Here is a 14,199-nt window from a genome sequence, read left to right as displayed (position 1 = left end):
TGGGAATGAACACCTGGCAGGTCCAAGGCAGAGACGACACAAAGCATGTGTGCAGGTAATCTCAGTGGGTCGGTCTACACTTCAATTAAACACCTGCAGTTGGCCCATGTCGGCTGACTTGTGCTCACAGGGCTTGGGCTGCAGGGCTCTAAAATTGCAGTGTAGACATTTGGACTTAGGCTGAAACACAGACTATGGGTAGCATGGGCAGCAGCAGCTGAGACATGGCTGAGCTACTGCCCATTGTTTCCAGGTGGGTTTGTACTCGGCACACTCCAGCCTTATCTTCACTGCAGCTGCCCATCCTACTGTGACTACACTACTATTTATACTTGCACTAGCTCTCGTTGAGCTACCATGAGTATGTTTACATGAGCAGAAGAATCACACCCTTGGAAGTCTATGAGGTTATGAGGCCAGATGCCCCCTGCTTCCCTTTTCTGTGGGCCACCTAATCCCATTCAACTTCTCAAAGGATTACTTTTATCCATCACATCACACTGCAAACCTATGTTGGCTTTTGTTCATTAATTTTTTTAAGCCATTCTATTTATTTAGCTTGGGTCAAAATGCTTTTTTAGTTTTACACTGTAAAGCTTTCCACTAATTTGTCAAATAAACTCAGTTACAGGTCTTGCTAATTCACTTCCAGTCCACATTTTTATCTTATTTTTTATATTCTGTATTATAAACTACTGAGAACATTAGATCATTCTAACTGGTTGAAAAAGAGCATCATGGGATCATAGATACTAGGCTTTAACTTTCTCTACTCTCAAGGAAAATGTTCACTTTTCTGAGATGTTCTTTTATAATGGAATAGTACATTATTGGTGTTGCTTGATACAAAAGAAATTTAATACCTCCAGGGTTATAAATATCATTGATTCACACAGACTAGAGAAAGATACTGCAATATTTTTTAGATTATTAAGACGTTTCCATTTACTGTAAGATGGGAAGAGTTATGAATTTTGCAATCATTATGCCCTAGGTGACTCAGGTTAAGCAATCAAAATCTCTCTTTAAAACATAATTATGATTGCCTCCAACATTTCATTCACTTTTTTCCTCTCTGAAAATATTCTTTTGACTGCCTTGAGTATTTTTTATATCTGCTGTTAACAAAACTTCTATGACCAATGCTGCAAGAGTGCAAAGTCTTGGTAGCTGTATGGCAGATTTTTATTATATTTTTTTCTCTGCAAAGCTTTAATGAAATTATTAAGCACTTCAAGATATCACAGCAGGAATTCAAGCCAGCAGGAAATGTATAGATTTTTCTCCCCGAGTAAATGTGTAGGGCAAAGAACACGAAACTTTTCAGTATTTGTTTCTGGTACCTAGAACATAAGTTAAAAATGTTCATGACCAGCAGCCAAAAAAATTAAAGCATCTTTGCAGCTGTTTAAATGCAGTAGGCTGCCTACTCTAAAATTTGATAGATGTTTTAATAAATGGTGTAAAAGAACTACAGGCACAAATCAGATGGGGAACTTATGTGTTTGTATATATATTTATACCTTTGGGATTTTAATATCATTTAAAATATTAAGATCCTGAATTTCAAGAGTACCTAATTTTGGCTTCTGACTATGCACCCACAAATACTGGTGGGCACAGGTGTTTGCCCCACAAATCTGCTCCTCTCCTACTGCTGGAGGGGGATCCTTCAAGGCACTTAGTCTGTGAATAAAATCCTGATCCTACTGAAGTCAATTGCAAAATTCCCATTGAAGTCAATGGAACCAGGACACAAAGAGGCCCCCTCTAAGCTCACGGCTCCAAGCATTCGTCCTTACTCCGCCATTGTCCCAAGAGATGATAAAGTCAGGTAAGTGGATCATGTCCCATTATTACATACCTATGGAGTAAATTAAGGACTTGTGAAGGGCAGGGAGCTAATAGCTCTTGTTGCAGAAACTGACTTTCCACTGAGGACTAGATTCTTATACCTTTACTCATGACAAATTGCATCTTACTCTGTGCATGCTCCCACTGAGTAGTTGTAATTGACTTCAGTGAGGGCTGCTCCTCTGAGTAAGTGCTTACCAGTGGGAGTAAGGGATTTATAGTCTGGCCTGGGTATTTGCAATGGAAACTTCCTCATCCCTGTCCTGCAAATGGGCCTCCACCCTGACCAGAGGATGAGAGCAGGAGTTCCATCTCTGTGACTCCTTCAGTCCTTGGTCTGTCTTTTCAGGTTGCCCCCAAGAATGCCATTCGTGGCAATGGCTTTTATGATCTGTGGAGACAGGAGACAGGTAGACAAAGGGATACCTGAAGCTGAGGCAACATAGCAGGTAGCATCACAGGAGGGAAAGCTAGTGGCCGTATTGTGAGGGTGAGGAAGGAGCCATTTTGTTGGGCTGGAACCCACTTTTTCTCACCCCCAGTTCATTATTTCATTATTCAACATTATTTCAAATCCAAAATAAAATTCAAGAAATAAAGAAAACCTAAATCTAAACACATGAAGCTAAACTTAATAACAAAGAAACCTAAAGCTGAGATATATGAAAAGATAAAGCAAAGATAGCACCTGGGAAACCGACACAACTAAAACTTTGTTCCTAATGTTTGCATTCCCTTCAAACAGGAGTAGACCTTTCTTTTATTGTTCCTCATGCTTGTCAGTCATTTAATTAACCTTTCAAATGTCTCTTCAGTCCCACTCTGAAAGGGCAAAGACCTGTGGCCTGTTTTAATATTTAAAATGAAAAACTGATGTTCATCAATGATGCTTCATTTCCTGTAGAGCCATGTGCCTCAGAGCCCTGTTATCTGCAGGACTTGATATGCATGAGTATGCTTCTGTTATATTAATATCCACTTTTTGACAATCCTGTACCCAGTTTAGGCTGATTAGGTTAAAAGGAGATCATCCAGAGTGTGGTGATGATTCAACATTTTCACAGCAGGAGAGCTGAACAAAAACCCAGAGAAATATCCTGCTCTGTTACTAACAGGTTTAGGAATGCTCAGTAGGGCTTGTATGTGCAATTTCCCTAGCACAGACATTTAAAACAGAGTACTCTTCACTTTCCGTGCAATTAATTGTCTGCCTGATTTGCTCATATTGTGAAAACGACATATACAGGCACAGAGGATCAGATTTTGAGAAAATGTATTATCACTAAGAAAATAGGCTTAACATTTTTAATTCCTAACGATACACTTTTAAATAATGATTAATGCTATGAAAAATATTTTTATAGAAACTGATGTTTCTTCCTCAGATTATACCTGAAAATAGTGAATCTGCAGAATTTAACAGTATGAAATGAGATTTTTCAAAGCAATTGGGGGGCTTAGACACACCTTCCATTCAACCCAGTAATAGAAATATGTGTCTAAATCCCCCAGGCTCTGTTTCAAATCTCAACAGAATGTTTAAATTTCAAAATGTAATTTCAGTATAATAGAACTTTAGCTGTTTGTTCCTGATGTATAATAAAAATGACCTCTGTGTGGTTCTTAATTAACTCAGCAAAAAAAATGATCATTAGATATATTACATGACGCTTTGTAAAACTCAAGACCGTATTAAAATGGGGCTTCCACATGAAATATGCAGATGTGACACTAAACTAATTTGGTGTCACATTTAAAAGTAACAGCAGCTTGGAATTCAGAGTTAATAATAACTGACATCTGGAAAAAGTAGCTATTTTTCAAAGATCTTTGTGTCCGACGATGTGATTTCCAAATAGGATCAAATTCTTCATTCATTTGTGACTCTCCTATTAATGTCAGTGGAATTTCCACTCATGGCTAACAAATACAGGAGTAGGGTCCTATAGGAATAACTTCACTTAGACTAAAATGCAGTCACCTCAGGGATAGAGGGTTGAAGTCACCGATAACAGCACAGGAACATTACATGACAGTTCAGGAAAGAAAATGTAAACTTTATCCAGTTAAAACCACAGGGATAACTTTTTGTACTCTAGGCAGAATGGACTGGAGGCATAAAGGGAGTTAGGCATCTAAACTCTGTTTAGGCATTTAAGTCCTAGTTTTGGCACCACTGCAATGCACAACCTCCCGCCGCTGCCTAACTCTGCTTAAACTCACTAGGCACTTGAATTTTCACAGTGAAAATTCAGTAGGCACCTACGTTTCTGTTAGTGGGCATGAACACTGCTGCTTCCCTCTTGCCTTTCTCCCCCTCCTCAGCTCCAGAGCTGTTGACGCCTGCTGAAGCTCTTCCACTGTGGATAATGAGTCATTGGAGCTGGGGGACTCAATCCTGGGTCTCCAACATCCTGAGTGTACTCTCACCACCAGGCTATAGAGTCATTCTCATGCTTGTGTGTGTGTTCTCTCTCTCTCTCTCTCTCTCTCTGCCCCAAATGACCCTTTAATTACGTACCTAGTGGAACAGGTTCAGCAAAGAGATCAAGGGAACCCAGTGTCAGAATATTCTGTAGCCCAATGGTCAGAGTACTCATCTTAGAGGTGGCAGATTCCTCTTCAAATCACTCTTCCCCCTCAGCTGGAGGGGAGTTTGAACCAGGGGTTTCCCATGTCACAGGTCTGTACCTTAAACACGGGGCTAAAAGTTTTATGAGTGAGGTGGTTAGAGCTGCCAGTATGCATCTCATATGAAAGACTATACTGACAGTGGCCTCCATTAAGAACTTCACATGTTTGCTTTTTACTTAATCAACGTACCCTGAGACAGTACAGGTTAAAATGAAACCAAAATTATCATTAGAACTGGAACCGTAAGATTGACTGTGAGGAAATAGTATCCAGTATCTCCAGTTAATTTTGTCCTCTTCGTTCCTGCTTCACTCTACCGTATCTCAACATACACACACACTTGGTGAACCATGCTGCATTAAAAGTTATCAGGCATTTTCAGACTCTTCCTTCTCCTCTTCTTCCTCTTGAAGGAGGCGAGATTTTTTTGGAGCTTCTCTGTGGGAGGGAACTCTCCATAGAGTGCGTTATTTTAAACAGATGATGGCAGGGCTCTACACTAAAGCTGCTGTATCTGCTGTAAAGCTGCTGTATCTGAGAATGGCTGCAGTAGATCTCTCTAGTTATAGCTCTTTTATTCCAGAGAGCAGCTCAGTTATACAGAATAAACTGGCAATTTGTCCTTCAGCAGTGAAGTGATCACCTGTGGACACATAAGCTATATGTGGAAGTTACATGAGTCAAAAGATTTGGTCTCTTAAAAACACTTATTTTCAATTTAATTATAATAATTAGGCCTGATTGGGAAAATCATCCAGGCTATGGTCTTCCTCTCTGTTTTCTTTCTTGTCTCCACTTATGGATTGTTGTTGACTGCCTCCATGGGTATGTGCTTTTTAGCTAAAGAAATTGTGTACTGCAACATTATTGCAATCTCAGATGTTCACAGATACGTTTAAAGGTGATGGTTATCAAATATAGATCTTACTTGTCTAAATAGCAGTACAATTTTCAAAATGAATTGGCATGTCCTTTATAGGACTTTATTGTTGATGTGTGTGACAGTTGCTGATGCTGTGATGCCTGAGATACGAAGTTCTGCTGTGCATTTTTTTCTTGTCTCAGCAAATGGGACAAATGCCAGTTTCCTGTCTACTTCCAGACCTTTTTTATGCCCCACAACTGATTGCTGTAGCAAACACTTAATTGCTCGCTTTCCTAGATGATGTGTTCTTATACGATACTGTCTGAATTAGGAGGAGTCTTGCATAAGGGTCTCCACAAATGCTCACTAAAAATTATTAGTGTGAGATAAGATCTGTTCTTTTCCCTCACCAATGCGGTCCGATGCAAATAATCAAAATCTTAACCCAAATCATGAACCAGAGAGTTTCAAAGATTGGGAGAGCCATGGGAGACACACGGCAAGTCAGCTATTCAGTAAAGAAACTTTTCTTATTTAGAGACCAAAACTAACTTTAGCTGGCCCACTCTCCCTGCCCTGATACCAGTACTTTCAAGTCGGGAACTATGTGTCTCAGCTTTTTAGAAAACCTGTTTTATACAGAAAGTTAATTTTAATAGAAGTGATGGCGTCTGGTCAATTAGGAAATAAAAAATGGGATCTGATCTGAAAAAAAGGACCAGCAACCTGTGTGTAGCACAATAAAACAAAATTTCTTTAAGATACTGTTTCAGTGGTACCTCACAGCCGTCAGGTTAAAAAATAGATATAGACTGAATGGAGATAAATGTTAGAGAATTTATGGTGATGATGCCCAGTCATTAGAGAGTATTGGTATGCAATCTGTAACCAACTATCACAAATGTTTGGATGTTTATTACCAAATGATCCTTTCATAATCCTTCTGGGGCTTCCTGGTGGAAGTGGTCACACAAAAGGAAACAAAAAATTAATCTCTCATCTGCTAGTAGCTGCTCTGTTATTGGTAGCCTCTCACTGGAAAAAGAAAAATAGCCCAACCATGCTTCAAAGAATATGGGAGGCTGTGGTTATGGAAAAATTAACACCAATTACGTACCCAGCAAAATGGACAGATAGATAATTAGATATTTGATTTCTTTTTATTCAGTACTCAAAGTACATTCACCTCCAAAATTACCAGCGTACCAGTCCAACTTTTTTAATACTACCATTTGATAGACATACCTGGTCTGTTAAATATGTGGATGCAGAGATTTCACTCAATTTAATGAAATCACTGGAAACAACACATTTGTTGTAATGATGATCTCTCTGTCACATGGCAACACTCTGTTAAATAGAAAGATCTATTCATGTATAATGTGTCTTTAAACAAAAGCTAACTGTTGTAATGATTATTTTGTTTCTGATATATACATGGCAAGGATTTGTAATCTCGTTAAAACTTCCTACATAAATAAAAAATATATATTAGTGTATGTACACTTTAGGGACCAGATTTTCAAAGGTCCCCGGAGGTATTTGGAAATGCAGATCAAGTAATTGTGATCTTAAGCAGCCAGTTGAATATGCCTTTACTGATTTGGGTGCAAAGTTGTGTGCTTTTGATTATGTATTGCCAGAGGCACATTGAAGGTTTGTCCCTAATAAAAGTGGACCAGTATTGAAATACCTAAGCCACATAATGCTCCCCAAAGCATAAGTCTGAGACCAAACCTAAAAGCTCATTGCCCACACCTGACAAGGACCATGCACCAGCTTGGACTAAGTGGTGCACAGATATTGTGTGAATTCAACCCCTAGCGAAATGTTCCCTTTTCCCCATAATAAAAGAGATCCGCTGATGGGGAAAGATTAAATAGTACATATGTCTATCTTGGCTAAGGAGCAGCTAAGGGGAGACATGATAACATTTAGATATGTTTGAGTGATCCAAACACTGAGAAAGCTGAATGGAACAGTAAAGGGGAAATAAGTAGGATTAATGGGATGAAACTAAAAAATGAAACATATAAGATAAAGAGCAGAAAAACCTTTCAGAGAGTCAGATCTTTTGAAATAGTCTCTCAAGTAGAGTGGTGGAAACCCTATTTGTTTGGTACATTTAAGATTAGATTGGACAGAAGTACAAGTATACTAGGGAAAAATCATGCTTTGGCAGGGGGATGGACTAATTGACCTATCAGTTCTATAGCACCTGAATTCACTGATACTATGAAAAAAGTCATTAAAATCCCCTGATTATCTGGCTCTGAAAAGGGGCATTTGTGATGCTGGATTTTAAAAGAGAAGTAAATTCCCCACCATTCACTGAACTCCCTTTAGCTGTCTACTGTAGAGACTGTAGTGTACAGAGAGTTAAAGGAAAATGATATGAAGACCGCCAAAATAGCCCTTTGGTTTGTTAATTTGTACGGTCCCCACAACTGTCAGCCAAGAGTAAGACACTGACCACAGGAATAATATGCATTGAAGCTCTAATATATGTACCCTGCAGCTGCCAGAGTTTCCCTTTTAGAACCCATCAATATGCCAGTTTGCTTTGTAGTTGGATTGCTCTTTTAAATGGCATGTTATGGTCTCCAAAATATAATTTGTATATTTGCGTAGGGATTCTTGTAGTTATGGTTTTAATGTAATTGAGTGGCTTTAGTGTGTGTGTGTTTGACCCTACAAAGTTTGAGAGAAGAAATAATTCTCTATACACCGTGCTGCTCATATTTCCTAAAGGTCTCACCAGGTTTTCAATTTTTAGCCTTTATAGACCTAACCTGCGCAAACAGGCAAAGAAAGAGGAAGATGATAGGAGAATGAAGGATGATAATTGGTTTTTGTGTGAACATATATCCCCACTTCTTTTGCAAGGAAAAAGTTAAACTTGTTTTTATGCAGAGATTGGTCTTTGTTGGTAGATGCATCCTACAGGTTGTTGAATCTTAGTAAAGATTACTTAATTACAAATATCTAAGGGCTTGTCTTCACTGCAGTGCTAAATCGGCGCCGCTACGATCGATGCAGCAGCATCGATTTAGTGGGTTTGGTGAAGCTGCGATAAGTTGAAGGGAGAGTGCTTTCCCATTGACTTAATTAATCCACCTCAACAAGAGGCAGAAGCTATGTTGACAGGAGAGTGTCTCCCTTCAACACAGCGCGGTGTAGGCACCACGTTAAGTCGATGTAAGTTATGTGGCTCAGGGAGTGGTTTTTTACACCTGAGTGATGTAACGTACATCGACTTAAGCAGTAGACAAGGCCTAAGTCTTCCAGTTTCTTTGGTCCATTCTGGGCAGCTGAGAATTTTTCTCTTGTACACAAATCCCCTGATAGCATAAAGCTGCACTGTTCACTCTGTGCCATCCAGTCTCCCATCCCTCAGCTGTATGGATTAATTCTGAACTTGGCTGAAGACATGACAGTGATTGAGTGTATGTGCTGTGGGGCAAGTGGCAAGGACAGTGCCAGATCCATAGGATGGTCTCTAGGGAGCCAATCTATCTAGAATATCTTAAAACAGCCATCAGTTTTAAGTTACTCCAGGAGCCAGTTCAGTTTCTTGTTGGCCCAGTGCAGTAGAATTGTAGTTGCTTTCTGCATCTTTCACTTACTAATCGTGATGCTATACACTGCGCTGCACTTCTCTCCAGTCGTGTGCGTTACAAAGCTGCTTCTGAAGCAGAAGCCAGTGTACAGTGACTGAACTCAGTAGCATGGCTTATGTCCTTTCTTTATTCCTTGCTATGAGTCACCTTCTTGATGCTCACACTTTTTATAACTGGAACAAACATCCTAAATGGCAGGCATGGGGATGTCTTTTGCAAACGTCTAATAACTTACCAAAGAAAGTCCATAATTTTGTCTGCCTTTGTAGGAATGGAGATGTGTCCTACTTAATACTGTTCACTGTCCTTTTAGGAAGGGCTAAGGAAACTAACATGTTATCTTTTCTCTTAAAAAAATTAAATACTTAAATACAGGCTATTATTCTCTTTTCATCTCCCTGTGAAATGCCTCAGGGCAAGGTTACAATAATTGTATGTTACGTTACCCAGCTACACAAAGCTCCATTATAATTTGGCTCATTTTTGTAATGTGCATCTCATAGGGAATCTGAGTAGCTATGGTAGAATGTAAATGTATTAAATGTTTCATTACAAAGGGTTCTGTTATGCTGGCTTTCCGTTTTATGGAATGTGAGTTCATTTTAAGGTTCTCTTCTTAAGTACAGTACTAAAAGCTGCTATGGTTTTGTAACTGTGGTAATTTTAACAGATGGTAAGTGTAAGGTGTTGTGTTTTTTTCTTAATGGAAAGTTAACATTTCTAGGTAACAAAAAGCATTGTATTTGTGGTATAATATTTTGTTCCAATATCCTCCAATATCATTCAATACTCAGTTCTAAAAGACAGGGCCGACTCTAGGTTTTTTGCCACCCCAAGTGGAATGCCGCCGAAGCAAAAAAAAAAAAAAAAAGCCAGAATGCCTTGAAAAGTGCCACCCCAAGCACGGGCTTGGTTTGCTGGTGCCTAGAGCCGGCCCTGCTAAAAGAGCACCTGGCTACATTTTACTGATCCCACCTGATGCTACTAAGTTTGTTACTCATCCAGGTTTCGGCCACTTCAGTTACTCTTCTCTGCTTCTTCCCAGCTGCTAATCGTGCTCAACCTTTGCCTGTATTTGACCTTAAATCTATATCTAACAGAGGTACAGTGAGCACGGCTTTTAAACTTAAAACATCAGCACAAGGAAAGCAGAGTAATGTAGCAGGACCCATATATAATGTTCCTTTAGAGGAAGAAAATACATTACTGTTGGAATAAAGTCTTTTTAGAGACCTTGCCCTTTCTAGATAAAAATAAACATGTCACATTGGGAATGAAGATCTTCCAGGGCAGAGACATATCCAAATAAGATTTTTTTTTCTTAGTAGCAAAATCCCCCATCATTAGGAAAAACAAATTTAAAGAATTAGAATAAAGGATTGCTTTAAGTCTCATTGATTTGTTTCTTCAGGCTTTGCAGCTTCAGAGAACGGGTTAGTCCCTGCTTCGTTTCCTGGCTGGAGTTTTTTTTCCCATATAACACACGCACCTCTGTGTGTTTCCATCTTTTAAACTTTGCTCAGCATTGTTTCAGAGCCAGTGGAGGTTAACATAAATCATTCCTCTTCATCCTGGCCAGACTTGGGTTCCCATCAGTTCATGTTGTGCTAGATGATTCCCTTTTGGCTGATGGTAGGACTACTGAAGGCTTTGCTTTCCCCTGATGCTTTAGTCGCTATCTCAGTTGCTAGAACACCTTCAAAGCCGCGAGACACAGTGTTCTCGGATTCATCTCTGATCTGTGTACTTTAACTTGAGAACTGCCTTACAAATATAGCGCCCAAACCTGCAGTCCTCAGCCAATGCTACCTTTGATTTCAGTGAGAGTTAGTCTCCTCACGCTCTGCTCTTCTGCCTGTTTGTAGGCACTGGGACAAAACAGCAGTAGCACCAAAGCACTCAGTAGCACCAAAGCTCAGTTCATTACCATTCCATTAAAAAGGAGATTATGCGGTTCAATGTAGTTGAAGACCGAGGGAGGCTGGCTTTACAGCAGAAACTGTGTTTTAGCTGGAACAGGAAATTCTATAAACGTGGGATTATTTAGACATTTTAAGTGTAATTAATATTTTTTTATGCTGCAGGCATAGCGCTGTAACTTGATTCTTTAAAAGGGTGTTTTATGTACCTTAGATTTGCTATTCGTGCTTTGACTCTAAAAGGTTTCCAATCATTGCCTGTTCAACTTTGCCGTGGTGCTGTAACTATCCATCCAAAACCCTAAGCATTTCTGTGATTTTGAGGATAATCTTGGATGCTGCACACAGATCCTTATGCAAGTTTTCAGTTTGACAAGCTTGAGTGAGGCTGGATATAGCCCAGACAGGAGATGTTCAGCACCATTTGGATTGCCATTGGACTGTAAACAGCTCTGATATTTATCACTTACATTTTTAGGCTGAGTTAGTTGTGTTCCACACAGCTTCTTTTCCCTGTGGGGTTTGTCTCAATAAAACTTCATGCATAGCAGCGTCTCTATGGACAGGATGTGTCTGTGTTTTCACTTCTGAGCCTGTGGTCAAGCTCTTATGAAGAGGAAAAACTTGAATACTACACCTGACTCCACTTTATACAGAGGAAAGAAAAACAAAAAGGTTTGTTCAGGATAGAGCAGTGAAAACTTGCAACAAAATACAACTCAGTGTACTTTTCATTTTGAAGATGTTAGTCTTTAAACATTTCCATGTTATCACTGGTCCAGCCTTTCAAGGTGTTTGATAAGGCACCTACCTTCATCTTTGGTGGACAGTGCATCCGTGCAGACTTAATGGTGGAATATCCCTCAGTGTTAATAATTCTTCAGGAAGTGATGCAAACTCCATCTATGGCATTGGGCAGGTGAAACATCTCTACCTGTTTGCATTCTTGCATGTTAACGTGATCCTCCATTTCCACAGACTGGGTGAAGAGGAGCCCCTTTGAGGTGCCCTCCATTAGATGTTAGCAGTGTGCTCATGGGGGCAAAGCCAAGTGTAGTGACCATGTTGTGGGAGAGGAGTTGCTCCATGGATAGAGCATTAGGAAGACCAGGGTTCAGTTCCCTGCTCCACCTCAGTTCAGTTCCCTGCTTCCTGTGTGACCTTGGGTTGGTTGGTTAGAATCTGTGGGTACAACGAGAGTGATTCTATGACTGTGATTCTCAGCTCAAGGAGATATACTTTCATTGAGCTTGTGTGCTAAAAATGGAGTGTGGCTGTGGCAGAGAGGGGAGGGGCTGGTCACACCGATTACCTGTCAAGGGTCTTGGATTGGTACACACACACACACAAGGGTCTTGGATGGGTACACAGGTCTTGCTTCTACTCTATTTTTAGCCTGCTAGCTTGATGGGAGCTACTGCAAGTATGTCTCCTTGAGGTAGGGATCACACCCCCAGCTCAAAGTATAGACATAGCCCATGTGTATCAGTTATCCATCTGTAAAATGGGGATAATAGTACCACAGGGGTACATACATGGAAAAAATTGTGAGGGGCTCGCATATGATGGTAATAGCAGCCATATAAATACCTAATCTAAATGTAGACACTGCATTGCAGAGAAGGGAATTCTTTTGTGGCCCCAAGTAGGCTGGAGAATGCATGGAGTAGCTGCTAGTGTTATGAAAATATGAGGTGTGACTAGGGTTGCCAATTTTGGTTGGGCGTATTCCTGGCGGTTTCATCACATGACATAGTCTTTAATTAAAGATTAATCTTTAATTCCTGGGGACTCCCAGGAGGGTTGGCAATCCTAGGGGTGACTGGAGAAACCACAGGTCCCTCCACACTGGGAGGTGTGATCCAGGGGTCTTTTGATATCATAGAAATCATAGAATCATAGAATCATAGAATATCAGGGTTGGAAGGGACCCCAGAAGGTCATCTAGTCCAACCCCCTGCTCAAAGCAGGACCAAGTCCCAGTTAAATCATCCCAGCCAGGGCTTTGTCAAGCCTGACCTTAAAAACCTCTAAGGAAGGAGATTCTACCACCTCCCTAGGTAACGCATTCCAGTGTTTCACCACCCTCTTAGTGAAAAAGTTTTTCCTAATATCCAATCTAAACCTCCCCCATTGCAACTTGAGACCATTACTCCTCGTTCTGTCATCTGCTACCATTGAGAACAGTCTAGAGCCATCCTCTTTGGAACCCCCTTTCAGGTAGTTGAAAGCAGCTATCAAATCCCCCCTCATTCTTCTCTTCTGCAGACTAAACAATCCCAGCTCCCTCAGCCTCTCCTCATAAGTCATGTGCTCTAGACCCCTAATCATTTTTGTTGCCCTTCGCTGGACTCTTTCCAATTTATCCACATCCTTCTTGTAGTGTGGGGCCCAAAACTGGACACAGTACTCCAGATGAGGCCTCACCAGTGTCGAATAGAGGGGAACGATCACGTCCCTCGATCTGCTCGCTATGCCCCTACTTATACATCCCAAAATGCCATTGGCCTTCTTGGCAACAAGGGCACACTGCTGACTCATATCCAGCTTCTCGTCTACTGTCACCCCTAGGTCCTTTTCCGCAGAACTGCTGCCTAGCCATTCGGTCCCTAGTCTGTAGCGGTGCATTGGATTCTTCCATCCTAAGTGCAGGACCCTGCACTTATCCTTATTGAACCTCATCAGATTTCTTTTGGCCCAATCCTCCAATTTGTCTAGGTCCTTCTGTATCCTATCCCTCCCCTCCAGCGTATCTACCACTCCTCCCAGTTTAGTATCATCCGCAAATTTGCTGAGAGTGCAATCCACACCATCCTCCAGATCATTTATGAAGATATTGAACAAAACGGGCCCCAGGACCGACCCCTGGGGCACTCCACTTGACACCGGCTGCCAACTAGACATGGAGCCATTGATCACTACCCATTGAGCCCGACAATCTAGCCAGCTTTCTACCCACCTTATAGTGCATTCATCCAGCCCATACTTCCTTAACTTGCTGACAAGAATGCTGTGGGAGACCGTGTCAAAAGCTTTGCTAAAGTCAAGAAACAATACATCCACTGCTTTCCCTTCATCCACAGAACCAGTAATCTCATCATAAAAGGTGATTAGATTAGTCAGGCATGACCTTCCCTTGGTGAATCCATGCTGACTGTTCCTGATCACTTTCCTCTCCTCTAAGTGCTTCAGGATTGATTCTTTGAGGACCTGCTCCATGATTTTTCCAGGGACTGAGGTGAGGCTGACTGGCCTGTAGTTCCCAGGATCCTCCTTCTTCCCTTTTTTAAAGATGGGCACTACATTA

The 14,199-nt window shown here is 40.8% G+C and overlaps 1 protein-coding gene across 2 annotated transcripts in view; it reads left to right on the top strand.

Moving 5' to 3' along the window:
* Positions 1–14,199, top strand: part of CDH4 (cadherin 4) — a 665,459-nt gene that overhangs the window by 174,913 nt on the left and 476,347 nt on the right. The window lies entirely within an intron of this gene.

Source organism: Chelonia mydas, chromosome 13 (assembly GCF_015237465.2).
Source record: "Chelonia mydas isolate rCheMyd1 chromosome 13, rCheMyd1.pri.v2, whole genome shotgun sequence".
Classification (NCBI taxonomy): Eukaryota; Metazoa; Chordata; order Testudines; family Cheloniidae; genus Chelonia; species Chelonia mydas.
This window is presented reverse-complemented; position numbering and strand designations above follow the sequence as displayed.